At 70.4% G+C, this 22,535-nt stretch overlaps 1 pseudogene; it reads left to right on the forward strand.

The window, feature by feature from the left end:
• Nucleotides 1–6,353: 6,353 nt before the first annotated feature.
• LOC129490709 (collagen, type I, alpha 1a-like) overlaps nucleotides 6,354–22,535 on the forward strand; it is a 96,669-nt pseudogene continuing 80,487 nt past the window's right edge.

A 22,535-nucleotide genomic window follows, 5' to 3' on the forward strand; every position in this document is an offset into this window, starting at 1 on the left:
CCTTCCCGGACGGGGCGGCCGGGCAGAGGCGCTCCTCACTCCTTCCCGGACGGGGCGGCCGGGCAGAGGCGCTCCTCACTTCTTCCCAGATGGGGCGCCCGGGCAGAGGCGCTCCTCATTTCTTCCCGGACGGGGCGGCCGGGTAGAGGCGCTCCTCACTTCCCAGACGGGGTGGCCTGGCAGAGGCGCTCCTCACTTCTTCCCGGACGGGGTGGCCGGGCAGAGGCGCTCCTCATTTCTTCCCGGACGGGGCAGCCGGGCAGAGGCGCTCCTGACTTGCCAGACGTGGCGGCCGGGCAGAGGCGCTCCTCACTTCTTCCCGGATGGGGCGGCCAGGCAGAGGCTCTCCTCACTTCTTCCCGGACTGGGCGGCCGGGCAGAGGCGCTCCACAACTCCCAGACGATGGGAGACCGGGCAGAGGCGCTCCTCACTTCCCAGACGATGGGTGGCCAGGCAGAGGTGCTCCTCACTTCCCAGACGGGGCGGCCGGGCAGAGGCGCTCCTCACTTCTCAGACGGTGGGTGGCCGGGCAGAGGCACTCCTCACTTCCCAGACGGTGGGTGGCCGGGCAGAAGTGCTCCTCACTTCCCAGATTGTTGGTGGCCAGGCAGAGGCGCTCCTCACTTCCCAGACGGTGGGTGGCCGGGCAGAGGCGCTCCTCACTTCCCAGACGGGGCGGCCGGGCAGAGGCGCTCCTCACTTCCGAGACGGGGCGGCCGGGCAGAGGCGCTCCTCACTCCTTCCCGGACGGGGCGGCCGGGCAGAGGCGCTCCTCACTCCTTCCCGGACGGGGCGGCCAGGCAGAGGCGCTCCTCACTTCTTCCCAGATGGGGCGCCCGGGCAGAGGCGCTCCTCATTTCTTCCCGGACGGGGCGGCCGGGTAGAGGCGCTCCTCACTTCCCAGACGGGGTGGCCTGGCAGAGGCGCTCCTCACTTCTTCCCGGACGGGGTGGCCGGGCAGAGGCGCTCCTCATTTCTTCCCGGACGGGGCAGCCGGGCAGAGGCGCTCCTGACTTGCCAGACGTGGCGGCCGGGCAGAGGCGCTCCTCACTTCTTCCCGGATGGGGCGGCCAGGCAGAGGCTCTCCTCACTTCTTCCCGGACTGGGCGGCCGGGCAGAGGCGCTCCACAACTCCCAGACGATGGGAGACCGGGCAGAGGCGCTCCTCACTTCCCAGACGATGGGTGGCCAGGCAGAGGTGCTCCTCACTTCCCAGACGGGGCGGCCGGGCAGAGGCGCTCCTCACTTCTCAGACGGTGGGTGGCCGGGCAGAGGCACTCCTCACTTCCCAGACGGTGGGTGGCCGGGCAGAAGTGCTCCTCACTTCCCAGATGGTGGGTGGCCAGGCAGAGGAGCTCCTCACTTCCCAGATGGTGGGTGGCCGGGCAGAGGCGCTCCTCACTTCCCAGACGGGGCGGCCGGGCAGAGGCTCTCCTCACTTCCCAGACGGTGGGTGGCCGGGCAGAGGCGCACATCACTTCCCAGACGATGGGTGGCGGGGCAGATGCGCTCCTCATTTCCTCCCGGATGGGGCGGCCGGGTAGAGGCGCTCCTTACTTCCCAGAGGGGGCGGCCGGGCAGAGGCGCTCCTCACTTCTTCCCGGACGGGGGTGACTGGGCAGAGGCGCTCCTCACTTCTTCCCGGACGGGGCGGCCGGGCAGAGGCGCTCCTCACTTCTTCCTGGACGGGGCGGCCGGGCAGAGGCCCTCCTCACTTCTTCCCGGACGGGGCGGCCGGACAGAGGCGCTCCTCACTTCTTCCCGGATGGGGCGGCTGGGCAGAGGCGCTCCTCACCCCCCAGACGATGGGAGGTCGGACAGAGGCGCTCCTCACTCCCCAGACGAGGTGGCCGGGCAGAGGCGCTCCTCACTTCCCAGACAGGGTGGCCGGGCAGAGGCGCTCATCACTTCTCGGATGGTGGGTGGCCGGGCAGAGGCGCTCCTCACTTCCCAGACGGGGCGGCCGGGCAGAGGCTCTCCTCACTTCCCAGAGGGTGGGTGGCCGGGCAGAGGCGCTCCTCATTTCTTCCCGGACGGGGCGGCCAGGCAGAGGCGCTCCTCACTTCCCAGACGGGGCGGCCGGGCAAAGGCGCTCCTCACTTCTTCCCAGACGGGGCGGCCGGGCAGAGACGATCCTCACTTCTTCCCGGACGGGGCGGCCGGTCAGAGGCGCTCCTCACTTCCTCCCGGAGGGGGCGGCCGGGCAGAGGCGCTCAACTCCCAGACGATGGGAGGCCGGGCAGAGGCGCTCCTCACTTCCCAGACGGTGGGTGGCCGGGCAGAGGCGCTTCTCATTTCTTCTCGGACGGGGCGGCCGGGCAGAGGCGCTCCTCACTTCCCAGACGGGGAGGCCGGGCAGAAGCGCTCCTCACTTCTTCCCGGACGGTGCGGCCGGGCAGAGGCGCTCCTCACTTCCCAGATGGGGCGGCCGGGCAGAGGCGCTCCTCACTTCTTCCCGGACGGGGCGGCCGGTCAGAGGCGCTCCTCACTTCTTCCCGGACCGGGCGGCCGGGCAGAGGCGCTCCTCACTTCCTCCCGGAAGGGGGTGGTCGGGCAGAGGCGCTCCTCACTTCTTCCTGGACGGGGCGGCTGGGCAGAGGTGCTCCTCACTTCCTCCCGGACAGGGCAGCCGGGCAGAGGCGCTCCTCACCTCCCAGACGATGGGAGGCCGGGCAGAGGCACTCCTCACTTCCCAGACGGAGGATGGCCGGGCAGAGGCGCTCCTCAGTTCCCAGACGGTGGGTGGCCGGGCAGAGGCGCTCCTCATTTCTTCTCGGACGGGGCGGCCGGGAAGAGGCGCTCCTCACTTCCCAGACGGTGGGTGGCTGGGCAGAGGCGCTCCTCATTTCTTCTTGGACGGGGTGGCCGGGCAGAGGCGATCCTCACTTCTTCCTGGACGGGGTGGCCGGGCAGAGGCGCTGCTAACTTCCCAGATGGGGCGGCCGGACAGAGGTACTCCTCACTTCCCAGATGGGGTGGCCGGGCAGAGGCGCTCCTCACTTCCCAGACGGTGGGTGGCAGGGCAGAGGCGCACCTCACTTCCCAGACAATGGGTGGCCGGGCAGAGGTGCTCCTCACTTCTTCCCGGATGGGTCGGCCGGGCAGAGGCGCTCCCTACTTCTTCCCGGACGGGGGCGGCCGGGCAGAGGCGCTCCTCACTTCTTCCCGCACGGGGCGGCCGGGTAGAGGCGCTCCTCACTTCTTCCCGGTCGGGGCGGCCGGGCAGAGGCGCTCCTCACTTCTTCCCAGACGGGGCGGCCGGGCAGAGGTGATCCTCACTTCTTCCCGGACGGGGCGGCCGGTCAGAGGCGCTCCTCACTTCCTCCCGGAGGGTGCGCCCGGGCAGAGGCGCTCCTCAACTCCCAGACGATGGGAGGCCGGGCAGAGGCGCTCCTCACTTCCCAGACGGTGGGTGGCCGGGCAGAGGCGCTCCTCATTTCTTCTCGGAGGGGGCAGCCGGGCAGAGGCGCTCCTCACTACCCAGACGGTGGGTGGCCGGGCAGAGGCGCTCCTCACTTCCCAGACGGTGGGTGGCCGGGCAGAGGCGCTCCTCATTTCTTCTCGGACGGGGCAACTGGGCAGAGGCGCTCCTCACTTCCCAGACGGTGGGTGGCCGGGCAGAGGCGCTCCTCATTTCTTCCCAGACGGTGCAGCCGGGCAGAGGCGCTCCTCACTTCCCAGACGGGGCGGCCGCGCAGAGGCACTCCTCACTTCTTCCCGGACGGGGCGACCGGGCAGAGGCGTTCCTGACTTCTTCCCGGACGGCGCGGCCGGGCAGAGGGGCTCCTCACTTCTTCCCGGACGGGGCGGCCGGGCAGAGGCGCTCCTCACTTCTCAGACGGTGGGTGGCCGGGCAGAGGCGCACCTCACTTCCCAGACGATGGGTGGCCGGGCAGAGGTGCTCCTCACATCCCAGACGGGGCGGCCGGGCAGATGCGCTCCTCACTTCTTCCAGGATGGGGCGGCCGGGCAGAGGCGCTCCTCACTTCTTCCCGGACGGTGCGGCCGGGCAGAGGGGCTCCTCACTTCCCAGATGGGGCGGCCGGGCAGAGGCGCTCCTCACTTCTTCCCGGACGGGACGGCCGGGCAGAGGCGCTCCTCACTTCCCAGACGGGGCGGCCAGGCGGATGCGCTCCTCACTTCTTCCCGAACGGGGCGGCCGGTCAGAGGTGCTCCTCACTTCTTCCCAAACGGGGCGGCCGGGCAGAGGCGCTCCTCACTTCCTCCCGGAAGGGGGTGGTTGGGCAGAGGCGCTCCTCACTTCTTCCTGGACGGGGCGGCCGGGGAGAGGTGCTCCTCACTTCCTCCCGGACAGGGCGACCGGGCAGAGGCGCTCCTCACCTCCCAGACGATGGGAGGCCGGGCAGAGGCGCTCCTCACTTCCCAGACGGAGGATGGCCGGTCAGAGGCGCTCCTCACTTCCCAGACGGTGGGTGGACGGGCAGAGGCGCTCCTCATTTCTTCTCGGACGGGGCGGCCGGGCAGAGGCGCTCCTCATTTCCCAGACGGTGGGTGGCTGGGCAGAGGCGCTCCTCATTTCTTCTCGGACGGGGTGGCCGGGCAGAGGCGATCCTCACTTCTTCCTGGACGGGGTGGCCGGGCAGAGGCGCTGCTCACTTCCCAGATGGGGCGGCCGGACAGAGGTACTCCTCACTTCCCAGACGGGGTGGCCGGGCAGATGCGCTCCTAACTTCCCAGACGGTGGGTGGCCGGGCAGAGGCGCACCTCACTTCCCAGACGATGGGTGGCCGGGCAGAGGTGCTCCTCACTTCTTCCCGGATGGGGCGGCCGGGCAGAAGAGCTCCTCACTTCTTCCCGGACGGGGCGCCAGGGCAGAGGCGCTCCTCGTTTCTTCCCGGACGGGATGCCCGGACAGAGGCGCTCCTCACGTCCCAGAAGGGGCGGCCGGGCAGAGGCGCTCCTCACTTCTTCCCAGACGGGGGCGGCCGGGCAGAGGCGCTCCTGACTTCTTCCCGCACGGGGCGGCCGGGTAGAGGCGCTCCTCACTTCTTCCCGGTCGGGGCGGCCGGGCAGAGGCGCTCCTCACTTCTTCCCAGACGGGGCGGCCGGGCAGAGGCGATCCTCACTTCTTCCCGGACGGGGCGGCCGGTCAGAGGTGCTCCTCACTTCCTCCCGGAGGGGGCGGCCGGGCAGAGGCGCTCCTCAACTCCCAGATGATGGGAGGCCGGGCAGAGGCGCTCCTCACTTCCCAGACGGTGGGTGGCCGGGCAGAGGCGCTCCTCATTTCTTCTCGGACGGGGCAGCCGGGCAGAGGCGCTCCTCACTACCCAGACGGTGGGTGGCCGGGCAGAGGCGCTCCTCACTACCCAGACGGTGGGTGGCCGGGCAGAGGCGCTCCTCACTTCCCAGACGGTGGGTGGCCGGGCAGAGGCGCTCCTCATTAATTCTCGGACGGGGCAACCGGGCAGAGGCGCTCCTCACTTCCCAGACGGTGGGTGGCCGGGCAGAGGCGCTCCTCATTTCTTCCCAGACGGTGAGGGGGGGCAGATGCGCTCCTCACTTCCCAGACGGGGCGGCCGGGCAGAGGCGCTCCTCATTTCTTCCCGGACGGGGCGGCCGGGCAGAGGCGTTCCTGACTTCTTCCCGGACGGCGCGGCCGGGCAGAGGCGCTCCTCACTTCTTCCCGGACGGGGCGGACGGGCAGAGGCGCTCCTCACTTCTTCCCGGATGGTGCGGCCGGGCAGAGGCGCTCCTCACTTCCCAGATGGGGCGACCGGGCAGAGGCGCTCCTCACTTCTTCCCGGACGGGGCGGCCGGGCAGAGGCGCTCCTCACTTCTTCCTGGACGGGGCGGCGGGGCAGAGGCGCTCCTCACCTCCGAGACGATGGGAGGCTGGGCAGAGGCGCTCCTCACCCCCCAGACGATGGGAGGTCGGACAGAGGCGCTCCTCACTCCCCAGACGAGGTGGCCGGGCAGAGGCGCTCCTCACTTCCCAGACAGGGTGGCCGGGCGGAGGCGCTCATCACTTCTCAGATGGTGGGTGGCCGCACAGAGGCGCTCCTCACTTCCCAGACGGGGCGGCCGGGCAGAGGCGCTCCTCACTTCCCAGAGGGTGGGTGGCCGGGCAGAGGCGCTCCTCATTTCTTCCCGGACGGGGCGGCCGGGCAAAGGCGTTCCTCACTTCTTCCCGGACGGGGCGGCCGGGCAGAGGCGCTCCTCACTTCTTCCCGGATGGGGCGCCCGGGCAGAGGCGCTCCTCACTTCTTCCCGGACGTGGCGCCCGGGCACAGGCGCTCCTCACTTCTTCCCAGATGGGGTGGCCGGGCAGAGGCGCTCCTCACTTCTTCCCGGATGGGGCGGCCAGGCAGAGGCTCTCCTCACTTCTTCCCGGACTGGGCGGCCGGGCAGAGGCGCTCCACACCTCCCAGACGATGGGAGACCGGGCAGAGGCGCTCCTCACTTCCCAGACGATGGGTGGCCGGGCAGAGGTGCTCCTCACTTCCCAGACGGGGCGGCCGGGCAGAGGCGCTCCTCACTTCCCAGACGGTGGGTAGCCGGGCAGAGGCACTCCTCACTTCCCAGACGGTGGGTGGCCGGGCAGAGGTGCTCCTCACTTCCCAGATGGTGGGTGGCCAGGCAGAGGCGTTCCTCACTTCGCAGACGGTGGGTGGCCGGGCAGAGGCGCTCCTCACTTCCCAGACGGGGCGGCCGGGCAGAGGCTCTCCTCACTTCCCAAATGGTGGGTGGCCGGGCAGAGGCGCACACCACTTCCCAGACGATGGGTGGCGGGGCAGAGGCGCTCCTCATTTCTTCCCGGATGGGGCGGCCGGGTAGAGGCGCTCCTCACTTCCCAGACGGGGCGGCCGGGCAGAGGCCCTCCTCACTTCTTCCCGGACGGGGGCGACTGGGCAGAGGCGCTCCTCACTTCTTCAAGGACGGGGCGGCCGGGCAGAGGCGCTCCTCACTTCTTCCTGGACGGGGCAGCCGGGCAGAGGCGCTCCTCACTTCTTCCCGGACGGGGCGGCCGGACAGAGGCGCTCCTCATTACTTCCCAGACGGGGCGGCTGGGCAGAGGCGTTCCTCACCCCCCAGACGATGGGAGGTCGGACAGAGGCGCTCCTCACTCCGCAGATGAGGTGGCCGGACAGAGGCGCTCCTCATTTCCCAGACAGGGTGGCCGGGCAGAGGCGCTCATCACTTCTCAGATGGTGGGTGGCCGGGCAGAGGCGCTCCTCACTTCCCAGACGGGGCGGCCGGGCAGAGGCGCTCCTCACTTCCCAGAGGGAGGGTGGCCGGGCAGAGGCGCTCCTCATTTCTTCCCGGACGGGGCGGCCGGGCAGAGGCGCTCCTCACTTCCCAGACGGGGCGGGCGGGCAAAGGCGCTCCTCACTTCTTCCCGGACGGCGCGGCCGGGCAGAGGCGCTCCTCACTTCTTCCCGGATGGGGCGCCCGGGCAGAGGCGCTCCTCATATCTTCCCGGACGGGGCGGCCGGATAGAGGCGCTCCTCACTTCCCAGACGGGGCGGCCCGGGAGAGGCGCTCCTCACTTCTTCCCGGACGTGGCGCCCGGGCACAGGAGCTCCTCACTTCTTCCCAGACGGGGCGGCCGGGCAGAGGCGCTCCTCACGTCTTCCCGGACGGGGTGGCCGGGCAGAGGCGCTGCTCACTTCCCAGACGGGGTGGCCGGGCTGAGGCGCTACTCACTTCCCAGACGGGGCGGCAGGGCAGAAGCGCTCCTCACTTCCCAGATGGTGGGTGGCCGGGCAGAGGCGAACCTCACTTCCCAGACGATGGGTGGCCGGGGAGAGGCGCTACTCATTTCTTCCCGGACGGGGCGGCCGGGTAGAGGCGCTCCTCACTTCCCAGACGGGGCGGCCGGGCAGAGGCGCTCCTCACTTCTTCCCGGACGGGGGTGGCCGGGCAGAGGCGCTCCTCACTTCTTCCCAGACGGGGCGGCCGGGCAGAGGCGCTCCTCACTTCTTCCCGGACGGGGAAGCCGGGCAGAGGCGCTCCTCACTTCTTCCCGGACGGGGCGGCTGGGCAGAGGCACTCCTCACCCCCCAGACGATGGGAGGCCGGGCAGAGGCGATCCTCACTTCCCAGACGAGGTGGCCAGGCAGAGGCGCTCCTCACCTCCCAGACGATGGGTGGCCGGGCAGAGGCGCTCCTCACTTCCCAGACGATGGGTGGCCGGGCAGAGGCGCTCCTCACTTCCCAGACGGGGCGGCCGGGGAGAGGCGCTCCTCACTTCCCAGACGGTGGGTGGCCGGCAGAGGTGCTCCTCACTTCCCAGACGGTGGGTGGCCGGGCAGAGGCGCACCTCACTTCCCAGACGGTGGGTTGCCTGGCAGAGGCGCTCCTCACTTCCCAGACGGTGGCTGGCCGGGCAGAGGCGCTCATCACTTCCCAGACTTTGGGTGGCCGGGCAGAGGCGCTCCTCACTTCCCAGACGGGGCGGCCGGGCCTAGGCGCTCCTCACTTCCCAGACGGTGGGTGGCCGGGCAGAGTCGCTCCTCACTTCTTCCCGGATGGGGCGGCCGGGCAGAGGCGCTCCTCACTTCTTCCCGGACAGGGCGGCCGGGCAGAGGCGCTCCTCACTTCCTCCCGCAAGGGGCGGCCGGGCAGAGGCGCTCCTCCCCCCCCAGACGATGGGAGGCCGGGCAGAGGCGCTCCTCACTTCCCAGACGAGGTGGCCAGGCAGGGGCGCTCCTCACTTCCCAGACAGGGTGGCCGGGCAGAGGCGCTCCTCACTTCCCAGACGGGGCGGCCGGGGAGAGGCGCTCCTCAATTCCCAGACGGTGGGTGGCCGGGCAGAGGCGCTCCTCACTTCCCAGACGGTGGGTGGCCAGGCAGAGGCGCTCATCACTTCCCAGACGGTGGGTGGCTGGGAAGAGGCGCTCCTCACTTCCCAGATGGGGCGGCCGGGCAGAGGCGCTCCTCACTTCCCTGACGGTGGGTGGCCGGGCAGAGGCGCTCTTCATTTCTTCCCGAACGGGGCGGCCAGGCAGAGGCGCTCCTCACTTCCCAGATGGGGCGGCCGGGCAGAGGCGCTCCTCACTCCTTCCCGGACGGGGCGGCCGGGCAGAGGCGCTCCTCATTTCTTCCCGGACGGGGCGGCCGGGCAGAGGCGCTCCTCACTTCTTCCCGGATGGGGCACCCAGGCAGAGGCGCTCCTCATTTCTTCCCGGACGGGGCGGCCGGGTATAGGCGCTCCTCACTTCCCAGACGGGGTGGCCAGGCAGAGGCGCTCCTCACTTCTTCCCGGACGGGGTGGCCGGGCATAGGCGCTCCTCATTTCTTCCCGGACGGGGCGGCCGGGCAGAGGCGCTCCTGACTTGCCAGACGGGGCGGCCGGGCAGAGGCGCTCCTCACTTCTTCCCCGATGGGGCGGCCAGGCAGTGGCTCTCCTCACTTCTTCCCAGACTGGGCGGCCGGGCAGAGGCGCTCCACAACTCCCAGATGATGGGAGACCGGGCAGAGGCGCTCCTCACTTCCCAGACGATGGGTGGCCAGGCAGAGGTGCTCCTCACTTCCCAGACGGGGCGGCCGGGCAGAGGCGCTCCTCACTTCTCAGACGGTGGGTGGCCGGGCAGAGGCACTCCTCACTGCCCAGACGGTGGGTGGCCGGGCAGAAGTGCTCCTCACTTCCCAGATGGTGGGTGGCCAGGCAGAGGCGCTCCTCACTTCCCAGACGGTGGGTGGCCGGGCAGAGGCGCTCCTCACTTCCCAGACGGGGCGGCCGGGCAGAGGCGCTCCTTACATCCCAGACGGGGCGGCTGGGCAGAGGCGCTCCTCACTTCTTCCCGGACGGGGGCGACTGGGCAGAGGCGCTCCTCACTTCTTCCCGGACGGGGCGGCCGGGCAGAGGCGCTCCTCACTTCTTCCTGGATGGGGCGGCCGGGCATAGGCGCTCCTCACTTCTTCCCGGACGGGGCGGCCGGACAGAGGCGCTCCTCACTTCTTCCCGGACGGGGCGGCTGGGCAGAGGCGCTCCTCACCCCCCAGACGATGGGAGGTCGGACAGAGGCGCTCCTCACTCCCCAGACGAGGTGGCCGGGCAGAGGCGCTCCTCACTTCCCAGACAGGGTGGCCGGGCAGAGGCGCTCATCACTTCTCGGATGGTGGGTGGCCGGGCAGAGGCGCTCCTCACTTCCCAGACGGGGCGGCCGGGAAGAGGCGCTCCTCACTTCCCAGAGGGTGGGTGGCCGGGCAGAGGCGCTCCTCATTTCTTCCCGGACAGGGCGGCCGGGCAGAGGCGCTCCTCACTTCCCAGACGGGGCGGCCGGGCAAAGGCGCTCCTCACTTCTTCCCAGACGGCGCGGCCGGGCAGAGGCGATCCTCACTTCTTCCCGGACGGGGCGGCCGGTCAGAGGCGCTCCTCACTTCCTCCCGGAGGGGGCGGCCGTGTAGAGGTGCTCCTCAACTCCCAGACGATAGGAGGCCGGGCAGAGGCACTCCTCACTTCCCAGACGGTGGGTGGCCGGGCAGAGGCGCTCCTCATTTCTTCTCGGACGGGGCAGCCGGGCAGAGGCGCTCCTCACTACCCAGACGGTGGGTGGCCGGGCAGAGGCGCTCCTCACTTCCCAGACGGTGGGTGGCCGGGCAGAGGCGCTTCTCATTTCTTCTCGGACGGGGCGGCCGGGCAGAGGCGCTCCTCACTTCCCAGACGGGGAGGCCGGGCAGAAGCGCTCCTCACTTCTTCCCGGACGGTGCGGCCGGGCAGAGGTGCTCCTCACTTCCCAGATGGGGCGGCCGGGCAGAGGCGCTCCTCACTTCTTCCCGGATGGGGCAGCCGGACAGAGGCGCTCCTCACTTCTTCCCGGACTGGGCAGCCGGGCAGAGGCGCTCCTCACTTCTTCCCACACGGGAGGCCTGGGCAGAGGCACTCCTCACTTCTTCCCGGATGGGGCGCCCGGGCAGAGGCGCTCCTCACTTCTTCCCGGACGGGGTGGTCGGGCAGAGGCGCTGCTCACTTCCCAGACGGGGCGGCCGGGCAGTGGCGCTCCTCACTTCGCAGATGGGGCGGCTGGGCAGAGGCGCTCCTCACTTCCCAGACGGTGGGTGGCCGGGCAGAGGCGCACCTCACTTCCCAGATGATGGGTGGCCGGGCAGAGGCTATCCTCACTTCTTCCTGGATGGGGCGGCCGGGCGGAGGCGCTCCTCATTTCTTCCCGGACCGGGTGGCCGTGCAGAGGCGCTCCTCACTTCCCAGACGGGTTGGCCGGGCAGAGGCGCTCCTCACTTCTTCCCGGACGGGGCGCCCGGGCAGAGGCGCTCCTCACTTCTTCCCAAACGGGGCGGCCGGGCAGAGGCGCTCCTCACGTCTTCCCGGACGGGGTGGCCGGGCAGAGGCGCTGCTCACTTCCCAGACGGGGTGGCCGGGCAGAGGCGCTCCTCACTTCCCAGACGGGACGGCCGGGCAGAGGCGCTCCTCACTTCCCAGACGGGGCAGCCGGGCAGAGGAGCTCCTCACTTCCCAGATGGTGGGTGGCCAGGCAGAGGCACACATCATTTCCCAGACGATGGGTGGCCGGGCAGAGGCGCTCCTCACTTCCCAGATGGGGCGGCCGGGCAGAGGCGCTCCTCACTTCTTCCCGGACGGGGGTGGCACGGCAGAGGCGCTCCTCACTTCTTCCTGGACGGTGCGGCCGGGCAGAGGCGCTCTTCACTTCTTCCCGGACGGGGCAGCCGGGCAGAGGCGCTCCTCACTTCTTCCCGGACAGGGTGGCTGGGCAGAGGTGCTCCTCACCCCCCAGACAATGGGAGGCCGGGCAGAGGCGCTCCTGACTTCCCAGACGGAGTGGCCGGGCAGAGGCGCTCCTCACTTCCCAGACGATGGATGGCCGGACAGAGGCGCTCCTCACTTCCCAGACGGGGCGGCCGGGGAGAGGCGCTCCTCACTTCCCAGACGGTGGGTGGCCGGGCAGAGGTGCTCCTCACTTCCCAGACGGTGGGTGGCCGGGCAGAGGCGCTCCTCACTTCCCAGACGGTGGGTCGGCGGGCAGAGGTGCTCCTCACTTCCCAGATGGGGTGGCCGGGCAGAGGCGCTGCTCACTTCCCAGACGGGGTGGCCGGGCTGAGGCGCTACTCACTTCCCAGACGGGGCGGCAGGGCAGAAGCGCTCCTCACTTCCCAGATGGTGGGTGGCCGGGCAGAGGCGAACCTCACTTCCCAGACGATGGGTGGCCGGGGAGAGGCGCTACTCATTTCTTCCCGGACGGGGCGGCCGGGTAGAGGCGCTCCTCACTTCCCAGACGGGGCGGCCGGGCAGAGGCGCTCCTCACTTCTTCCCGGACGGGGGTGGCCGGGCAGAGGCGCTCCTCACTTCTTCCCAGACGGGGCGGCCGGGCAGAGGCGCTCCTCACTTCTTCCCGGACGGGGAAGCCGGGCAGAGGCGCTCCTCACTTCTTCCCGGACGGGGCGGCTGGGCAGAGGCACTCCTCACCCCCCAGACGATGGGAGGCCGGGCAGAGGCGATCCTCACTTCCCAGACGAGGTGGCCAGGCAGAGGCGCTCCTCACCTCCCAGACGATGGGTGGCCGGGCAGAGGCGCTCCTCACTTCCCAGACGATGGGTGGCCGGGCAGAGGCGCTCCTCACTTCCCAGACGGGGCGGCCGGGGAGAGGCGCTCCTCACTTCCCAGACGGTGGGTGGCCGGCAGAGGTGCTCCTCACTTCCCAGACGGTGGGTGGCCGGGCAGAGGCGCACCTCACTTCCCAGACGGTGGGTTGCCTGGCAGAGGCGCTCCTCACTTCCCAGACGGTGGCTGGCCGGGCAGAGGCGCTCATCACTTCCCAGACTTTGGGTGGCCGGGCAGAGGCGCTCCTCACTTCCCAGACGGGGCGGCCGGGCCTAGGCGCTCCTCACTTCCCAGACGGTGGGTGGCCGGGCAGAGTCGCTCCTCACTTCTTCCCGGATGGGGCGGCCGGGCAGAGGCGCTCCTCACTTCTTCCCGGACAGGGCGGCCGGGCAGAGGCGCTCCTCACTTCCTCCCGCAAGGGGCGGCCGGGCAGAGGCGCTCCTCCCCCCCCAGACGATGGGAGGCCGGGCAGAGGCGCTCCTCACTTCCCAGACGAGGTGGCCAGGCAGGGGCGCTCCTCACTTCCCAGACAGGGTGGCCGGGCAGAGGCGCTCCTCACTTCCCAGACGGGGCGGCCGGGGAGAGGCGCTCCTCAATTCCCAGACGGTGGGTGGCCGGGCAGAGGCGCTCCTCACTTCCCAGACGGTGGGTGGCCAGGCAGAGGCGCTCATCACTTCCCAGACGGTGGGTGGCTGGGAAGAGGCGCTCCTCACTTCCCAGATGGGGCGGCCGGGCAGAGGCGCTCCTCACTTCCCTGACGGTGGGTGGCCGGGCAGAGGCGCTCTTCATTTCTTCCCGAACGGGGCGGCCAGGCAGAGGCGCTCCTCACTTCCCAGATGGGGCGGCCGGGCAGAGGCGCTCCTCACTCCTTCCCGGACGGGGCGGCCGGGCAGAGGCGCTCCTCATTTCTTCCCGGACGGGGCGGCCGGGCAGAGGCGCTCCTCACTTCTTCCCGGATGGGGCACCCAGGCAGAGGCGCTCCTCATTTCTTCCCGGACGGGGCGGCCGGGTATAGGCGCTCCTCACTTCCCAGACGGGGTGGCCAGGCAGAGGCGCTCCTCACTTCTTCCCGGACGGGGTGGCCGGGCATAGGCGCTCCTCATTTCTTCCCGGACGGGGCGGCCGGGCAGAGGCGCTCCTGACTTGCCAGACGGGGCGGCCGGGCAGAGGCGCTCCTCACTTCTTCCCCGATGGGGCGGCCAGGCAGTGGCTCTCCTCACTTCTTCCCAGACTGGGCGGCCGGGCAGAGGCGCTCCACAACTCCCAGATGATGGGAGACCGGGCAGAGGCGCTCCTCACTTCCCAGACGATGGGTGGCCAGGCAGAGGTGCTCCTCACTTCCCAGACGGGGCGGCCGGGCAGAGGCGCTCCTCACTTCTCAGACGGTGGGTGGCCGGGCAGAGGCACTCCTCACTGCCCAGACGGTGGGTGGCCGGGCAGAAGTGCTCCTCACTTCCCAGATGGTGGGTGGCCAGGCAGAGGCGCTCCTCACTTCCCAGACGGTGGGTGGCCGGGCAGAGGCGCTCCTCACTTCCCAGACGGGGCGGCCGGGCAGAGGCGCTCCTTACATCCCAGACGGGGCGGCTGGGCAGAGGCGCTCCTCACTTCTTCCCGGACGGGGGCGACTGGGCAGAGGCGCTCCTCACTTCTTCCCGGACGGGGCGGCCGGGCAGAGGCGCTCCTCACTTCTTCCTGGATGGGGCGGCCGGGCATAGGCGCTCCTCACTTCTTCCCGGACGGGGCGGCCGGACAGAGGCGCTCCTCACTTCTTCCCGGACGGGGCGGCTGGGCAGAGGCGCTCCTCACCCCCCAGACGATGGGAGGTCGGACAGAGGCGCTCCTCACTCCCCAGACGAGGTGGCCGGGCAGAGGCGCTCCTCACTTCCCAGACAGGGTGGCCGGGCAGAGGCGCTCATCACTTCTCGGATGGTGGGTGGCCGGGCAGAGGCGCTCCTCACTTCCCAGACGGGGCGGCCGGGAAGAGGCGCTCCTCACTTCCCAGAGGGTGGGTGGCCGGGCAGAGGCGCTCCTCATTTCTTCCCGGACAGGGCGGCCGGGCAGAGGCGCTCCTCACTTCCCAGACGGGGCGGCCGGGCAAAGGCGCTCCTCACTTCTTCCCAGACGGCGCGGCCGGGCAGAGGCGATCCTCACTTCTTCCCGGACGGGGCGGCCGGTCAGAGGCGCTCCTCACTTCCTCCCGGAGGGGGCGGCCGTGTAGAGGTGCTCCTCAACTCCCAGACGATAGGAGGCCGGGCAGAGGCACTCCTCACTTCCCAGACGGTGGGTGGCCGGGCAGAGGCGCTCCTCATTTCTTCTCGGACGGGGCAGCCGGGCAGAGGCGCTCCTCACTACCCAGACGGTGGGTGGCCGGGCAGAGGCGCTCCTCACTTCCCAGACGGTGGGTGGCCGGGCAGAGGCGCTTCTCATTTCTTCTCGGACGGGGCGGCCGGGCAGAGGCGCTCCTCACTTCCCAGACGGGGAGGCCGGGCAGAAGCGCTCCTCACTTCTTCCCGGACGGTGCGGCCGGGCAGAGGTGCTCCTCACTTCCCAGATGGGGCGGCCGGGCAGAGGCGCTCCTCACTTCTTCCCGGATGGGGCAGCCGGACAGAGGCGCTCCTCACTTCTTCCCGGACTGGGCAGCCGGGCAGAGGCGCTCCTCACTTCTTCCCACACGGGAGGCCTGGGCAGAGGCACTCCTCACTTCTTCCCGGATGGGGCGCCCGGGCAGAGGCGCTCCTCACTTCTTCCCGGACGGGGTGGTCGGGCAGAGGCGCTGCTCACTTCCCAGACGGGGCGGCCGGGCAGTGGCGCTCCTCACTTCGCAGATGGGGCGGCTGGGCAGAGGCGCTCCTCACTTCCCAGACGGTGGGTGGCCGGGCAGAGGCGCACCTCACTTCCCAGATGATGGGTGGCCGGGCAGAGGCTATCCTCACTTCTTCCTGGATGGGGCGGCCGGGCGGAGGCGCTCCTCATTTCTTCCCGGACCGGGTGGCCGTGCAGAGGCGCTCCTCACTTCCCAGACGGGTTGGCCGGGCAGAGGCGCTCCTCACTTCTTCCCGGACGGGGCGCCCGGGCAGAGGCGCTCCTCACTTCTTCCCAAACGGGGCGGCCGGGCAGAGGCGCTCCTCACGTCTTCCCGGACGGGGTGGCCGGGCAGAGGCGCTGCTCACTTCCCAGACGGGGTGGCCGGGCAGAGGCGCTCCTCACTTCCCAGACGGGACGGCCGGGCAGAGGCGCTCCTCACTTCCCAGACGGGGCAGCCGGGCAGAGGAGCTCCTCACTTCCCAGATGGTGGGTGGCCAGGCAGAGGCACACATCATTTCCCAGACGATGGGTGGCCGGGCAGAGGCGCTCCTCACTTCCCAGATGGGGCGGCCGGGCAGAGGCGCTCCTCACTTCTTCCCGGACGGGGGTGGCACGGCAGAGGCGCTCCTCACTTCTTCCTGGACGGTGCGGCCGGGCAGAGGCGCTCTTCACTTCTTCCCGGACGGGGCAGCCGGGCAGAGGCGCTCCTCACTTCTTCCCGGACAGGGTGGCTGGGCAGAGGTGCTCCTCACCCCCCAGACAATGGGAGGCCGGGCAGAGGCGCTCCTGACTTCCCAGACGGAGTGGCCGGGCAGAGGCGCTCCTCACTTCCCAGACGATGGATGGCCGGACAGAGGCGCTCCTCACTTCCCAGACGGGGCGGCCGGGGAGAGGCGCTCCTCACTTCCCAGACGGTGGGTGGCCGGGCAGAGGTGCTCCTCACTTCCCAGACGGTGGGTGGCCGGGCAGAGGCGCTCCTCACTTCCCAGACGGTGGGTCGGCGGGCAGAGGTGCTCCTCACTTCCCAGACGGTGGGTTGCCTGGCAGAGGCGCTCCTCACTTCCCAGACGGTGGGTGGCCGGGCAGAGGTGCTCATCACTTCCCAGAAGGTGGGTGGCTGGGAAGAGGCGCTCCTCACTTCCCAGATGGGGCTGCCGGGCAGAGGCGCTCCTCACTTCCCAGACGGTGCGTGGCCGGGCAGAGGCGCTCCTCATTTCTTCCCGGACGGGGCGGCCGGGCAGAGGCGCTCCTCACTTCCGAGACGGGGCGGCCGGGCAGAGGCGCTCCTCACTCCTTCCCGGACGGGGCGGCCGGGCAGAGGCGCTCCTCACTCCTTCCCGGACGGGGCGGCCGGGCAGAGGCGCTCCTCACTTCTTCCCAGATGGGGCGCCCGGGCAGAGGCGCTCCTCATTTCTTCCCGGACGGGGCGGCCGGGTAGAGGCGCTCCTCACTTCCCAGACGGGGTGGCCTGGCAGAGGCGCTCCTCACTTCTTCCCGGACGGGGTGGCCGGGCAGAGGCGCTCCTCATTTCTTCCCGGACAGGGCAGCCGGGCAGAGGCGCTCCTGACTTGCCAGACGTGGCGGCCGGGCAGAGGCGCTCCTCACTTCTTCCCGGATGGGGCGGCCAGGCAGAGGCTCTCCTCACTTCTTCCCGGACTGGGCGGCCGGGCAGAGGCGCTCCACAACTCCCAGACGATGGGAGACCGGGCAGAGGCGCTCCTCACTTCCCAGACGATGGGTGGCCAGGCAGAGGTGCTCCTCACTTCCCAGACGGGGCGGCCGGGCAGAGGCGCTCCTCACTTCTCAGATGGTGGGTGGCCGGGCAGAGGCACTCCTCACTTCCCAGACGGTGGGTGGCCGGGCAGAAGTGCTCCTCACTTCCCAGATGGTGGGTGGCCAGGCAGAGGCACTCCTCACTTCCCAGACGGTGGGTGGCCGGGCAGAGGCGCTCCTCACTTCCCAGACGGGGCGGCCGGGCAGAGGCTCTCCTCACTTCCCAGACGGTGGGTGGCCGGGCAGAGGCGCACATCACTTCCCAGACGATGGGTGGCGGGGCAGAGGCGCTCCTCATTTCCTCCCGGATGGGGCGGCCGGGTAGAGGCGCTCCTTACTTCCCAGAGGGGGCGGCCGGGCAGAGGCGCTCCTCACTTCTTCCCGGACGGGGGTGACTGGGCAGAGGCGCTCCTCACTTCTTCCCGGACGGGGCGGCCGGGCAGAGGCGCTCCTCACTTCTTCCTGGACGGGGCGGCCGGGCAGAGGCCCTCCTCACTTCTTCCCGGACGGGGCGGCCGGACAGAGGCGCTCCTCACTTCTTCCCGGATGGGGCGGCTGGGCAGAGGCGCTCCTCAACCCCCAGACGATGGGAGGTCGGACAGAGGCGCTCCTCACTCCCCAGACGAGGTGGCCGGGCAGAGGCGCTCCTCACTTCCCAGACAGGGTGGCCGGGCAGAGGCGCTCATCACTTCTCGGATGGTGGGTGGCAGGGCAGAGGCGCTCCTCACTTCCCAGACGGGGCGGCCGGGCAGAGGCGCTCCTCACTTCCCAGAGGGTGGGTGGCCGGGCAGAGGCGCTCCTCATTTCTTCCCGGACGGGGCGGCCGGGCAGAGGCGCTCCTCACTTCCCAGACGGGGCGGCCGGGCAAAGGCGCTCCTCACTTCTTCCCAGACGGGGCGGCCGGGCAGAGACGATCCTCACTTCTTCCCGGACGGGGTGGCCGGTCAGAGGCGCTCCTCACTTCCTCCCGGAGGGGGCGGCCGGGCAGAGGCGCTCCTCAACTCCCAGACGATAGGAGGCCGGGCAGAGGCGCTCCTCACTTCCCAGACGGTGGGTGGCCGGGCAGAGGCGCTTCTCATTTCTTCTCGGACGGGGCGGCCGGGCAGAGGCGCTCCTCACTTCCCAGACGGGGAGGCCGGGCAGAAGCGCTCCTCACTTCTTCCAGGACGGTGCGGCCGGGCAGAGGCGCTCCTCACTTCCCAGATGGGGCGGCCGGGCAGAGGCGCTCCTCACTTCTTCCCGGACGGGGCGGCCGGTCAGAGGCGCTCCTCACTTCTTCCCGGACCGGGCGGCCGGGCAGAGGCGCTCCTCACTTCCTCCCGGAAGGGGGTGGTCGGGCAGAGGCGCTCCTCACTTCTTCCTGGACGGGGCGGCTGGGCAGAGGTGCTCCTCACTTCCTCCCGGACAGGGCGGCGGGGCAGAGGCACTCCTCACCTCCCAGACGATGGGAGGCCGGGCAGAGGCACTCCTCACTTCCCAGACGGAGGATGGCCGGGCAGAGGCGCTCCTCAGTTCCCAGACGGTGGGTGGCCGGGCAGAGGCGCTCCTCATTTCTTCTCGGACGGGGCGGCCGGGAAGAGGCGCTCCTCACTTCCCAGACGGTGGGTGGCTGGGCAGAGGCGCTCCTCATTTCTTCTCGGACGGGGTGGCCGGGCAGAGGCGATCCTCACTTCTTCCTGGACGGGGTGGCCGGGCAGAGGCGCTGCTCACTTCCCAGATGGGGCGGCCGGACAGAGGTACTCCTCACTTCCCAGACGGGGTGGCCGGGCAGATGCGCTCCTCACTTCCCAGACAGTGGGTGGCCGGGCAGAGGCGCACCTCACTTCCCAGACGATGGGTGGCCGGGCAGAGGTGCTCCTCACTTCTTCCCGGATGGGGCGGCCGGGCAGAAGCGCTCCTCACTTCTTCCCGGACGGGGCGCCAGGGCAGAGGCCCTCCTCGTTTCTTCCCGGACGGGGTGCCCGGACAGAGGCGCTCCTCACGTCCCAGACGGGGCGGCCGGGCAGAGGCGCTCCTCACTTCTTCCCAGACGGGGGCGGCCGGGCAGAGGCGCTCCTGACTTCTTCCCGCACGGGGCGGCCGGGTAGAGGCGCTCCTCACTTCTTCCCGGTCGGGGCGGCCGGGCAGAGGCGCTCCTCACTTCTTCCCAGACGGGGCGGCCGGGCAGAGGCGATCCTCACTTCTTCCCGGACGGGGCGGCCGGTCAGAGGCGCTCCTCACTTCCTCCCGGAGGGGGCGGCCGGGCAGAGGCGCTCCTCAACTCCCAGACGATGGGAGGCCGGGCAGAGGCGCTCCTCACTTCCCAGACGGTGGGTGGCCGGGCAGAGGCGCTCCTCATTTCTTCTCGGACGGGGCAGCCGGGCAGAGGCGCTCCTCACTACCCAGACGGTGGGTGGCCGGGCAGAGGCGCTCCTCACTACCCAGACGGTGGGTGGCCGGGCAGAGGCGCTCCTCACTTCCCAGACGGTGGGTGGCCGGGCAGAGGCGCTCCTCATTTCTTCTCGGACGGGGCAACCGGGCAGAGGCGCTCCTCACTTCCCAGACGGTGGGTGGCCGGGCGGAGGCGCTCTTCATTTCTTCCCGAACGGGGCGGCCAGGCAGAGGCGCTCCTCACTTCCCAGACGGGGCGGCCGGGCAGAGGCGCTCCTCACTCCTTCCCGGACGGGGCGGCCGGGCAGAGGCGCTCCTGACTCCTTCCCGGACGGGGCGGCCGGGCAGAGGCGCTCCTCACTTCTTCCCGGATGGGGCACCCAGGCAGAGGCGCTCCTCATTTCTTCCCGGACGGGGCGGCCGGGTAGAGGCGCTCCTCACTTCCCAGACTGGGTGGCCAGGAAGAGGCGCTCCTCACTTCTTCCCGGACGGGGTGGCCGGGCAGAGGCGCTCCTGACTTGCCAGACGGGGCGGCCGGGCAGAGGCGCTCCTCACTTCTTCCCCGATGGGGCGGCCAGGCAGAGGCTCTCCTCACTTCTTCCCAGACTGGGCGGCCGGGCAGAGGCGCTCTACACCTCCCAGACGATGGGAGACCGGGCAGAGGCAGTCCTCACTTCCCAGACAATGGGTGGCCGGGCCGAGGTGCTCCTCACTTCCCAGACGGGGCGGCCGGGCAGAGGCGCTCCTCACTTCCCAGACGGTGGGTGGCCGGGCAGAGGCACTCCTCACTGCCCAGACGGTGGGTGGCCGGGCAGAGGTGCTCCTCACTTCCCAGATGGTGGGTGGCCAGGCAGAGGCGCTCCTCACTTCCCAGACGGGGCGGCCGGGCAGAGGCACTCCTCACTTCTTCCCGGACGGGGCGGCCAGGCAGAGGCGCTCCTCACTTCTTCCCGGACTGGGCGGCCGGGCAGAGGCACTCCTCACTTCTTCCCTGACGGGGCTGCCGGGCAGAGGCACTCCTCACTTCCCAGACGGGGCGGCCGGGCAGAGGCGCTCCTCACTTCTTCCCAGACGGGGTGGCCAGGCAGAGGCGCTGCTCACTACCCAGATGGGGCGGCCGGGCAGAGGCGCTCCTCATTTCTTCCCGGACGGGGCAGCCAGGCAGAGGCGCTCATCACTTCTTCCCGGACTGGGCGGCCGGGCAGAGGCGCTCCTCACTTCTTCCCTGACGGGGCTGCCGGGCAGAGGCACTCCTCACTTCCCAGACGGGGCGGCCGGGCAGAGGCGCTCCTCACTTCTTCCCGGACGGGGTGGCCAGGCAGAGGCACTGCTCACTACCCAGACGGGGCGGCCGGGCAGAGGCGCTCCTCACTTCCCAGACGGGGCGGCTGGGCAGAGGCGCTCCTCACTTCCCAGACGGTGGGTGGCCGGGCAGAGGCGCACCTCACTTCCCAGATGATGGGTGGCCAGGCAGAGGCGCTCCTCAATTCTTCCTGGATGGGGCGGCCGGACAGAGGCGCTCCTCACTTCTTCCCGGATGGGGCGCCTGGGCAGAGGCGCTCCTCACTTCCCAGACGGGGTGGCCGGGCAGAGGCGCTCCTCACTTCTTCCCGGACGGGGCGCCCGGGCAGAGGCGCTCCTCACTTCTTCCCAGACGGGGCGGCCGGGCAGAGGCGCTCCTCAGGTCTTCCCTGACGGGGTGGCCGGGCAGAGGCGCTGCTCATTTCCCCGACGGGGCGGCCGGGCAGAGGCGCTCCTCACTTCCCAGACGGGGTGGCCGGGCAGAGGCGCTCCTCATTTCTTCTCGGACGGGGCGGCCGGGCAGAGGCGCTTCTCACTTCCCAGACGGTGGGTGGCTGGGCAGAGGCGCTCCTCATTTCTTCTCGGACAGGGTGGCCGGGCAGAGGCGATCCTCACTTCTTCCTGGACGGGGTGACCGGGCAGAGGCGCTGCTCACTTCCCAGATGGGGCGGCCGGACAGAGGTACTCCTCACTTCCCAGACGGGGTGGCCGGGCAGAGGCGCTCCTCACTTCCCAGACGATGGGTGGCCGGGCGGAGGCGCTCCTCACTTCCCAGACGGGTCGGCCGGGGAGAGGCGCTCCTCACTTCCCAGACGGTGGGTGGCCGGCAGAGGCGCTCCTCACTTCCCAGACGGTGGGTGGCCGGTCAGAGGCGCTCCTCACTTCCCAGACGGTGGGTCGCCGGGCAGAGGTGCTCCTCACTTCCCAGACGGTGGGTTGCCTGGCAGAGGCGCTCCTCACTTCCCAGACGGTGGCTGGACGGGCAGAGGCGCTCATCACTTCCCAGACTTTGGGTGGCCGGGCAGAGGCGCTCCTCACTTCCCAGATGGGGCGGCCGGGCCTAGGCGCTCCTCACTTCCCAGATGGTGGGTGGCCGGGCAGAGTCGCTCCTCACTTCTTCCCGGACGGGGCGGCCGGGCAGAGGCGCTCCTCACTTCTTCCCGGACGGGGCGGCCGGGCAGAGGCGCTCCTCACTTCTTCCCGGACGGGGCGGCCGGGCAGAGGCGCTCCTCACTTCCTCCCGGACGGGGCGGCCGGGCAGAGGCACTCCTCACCCCCCAGACGATGGGAGGCCGGGCAGAGGCGCTCCTCACTTCCCAGACGAGGTGGCCGGGCAGGGGCGCTCCTCACTTCCCAGACAGGGTGGCCGGGCAGAGGCGCTCCTCACTTCCCAGACGGGGCGGCCTTGGAGAGGCACTCCTCACTTCCCAGACGGTGGGTGGCCGGACAGAGGCGCTCCTCACTTCCCAGACGGTGGGTGGCCGGGCAGAGGCGCTCCTCACTTCCCAGACGGTGGGTCGCCAGGCAGAGGTGCTCCTCACTTCCCAGACGGTGGGTTGCCTGGCAGAGGCGCTCCTCACTTCCCAGACGGTGGGTGGCCGGGCAGAGGCGCTCATCACTTCCCAGACGGTGGGTGGCTGGGAAGAGGCGCTCCTCACTTCCCAGATGGGGCGGCCGGGCAGAGGCGCTCCTCACTTCCCAGACGGTGGGTCGCCGGGCAGAGGTGCTCCTCACTTCCCAGAC

Source organism: Symphalangus syndactylus, chromosome 9 (genome assembly GCF_028878055.3).
Source record: "Symphalangus syndactylus isolate Jambi chromosome 9, NHGRI_mSymSyn1-v2.1_pri, whole genome shotgun sequence".
NCBI lineage: Eukaryota > Metazoa > Chordata > Mammalia > Primates > Hylobatidae > Symphalangus > Symphalangus syndactylus.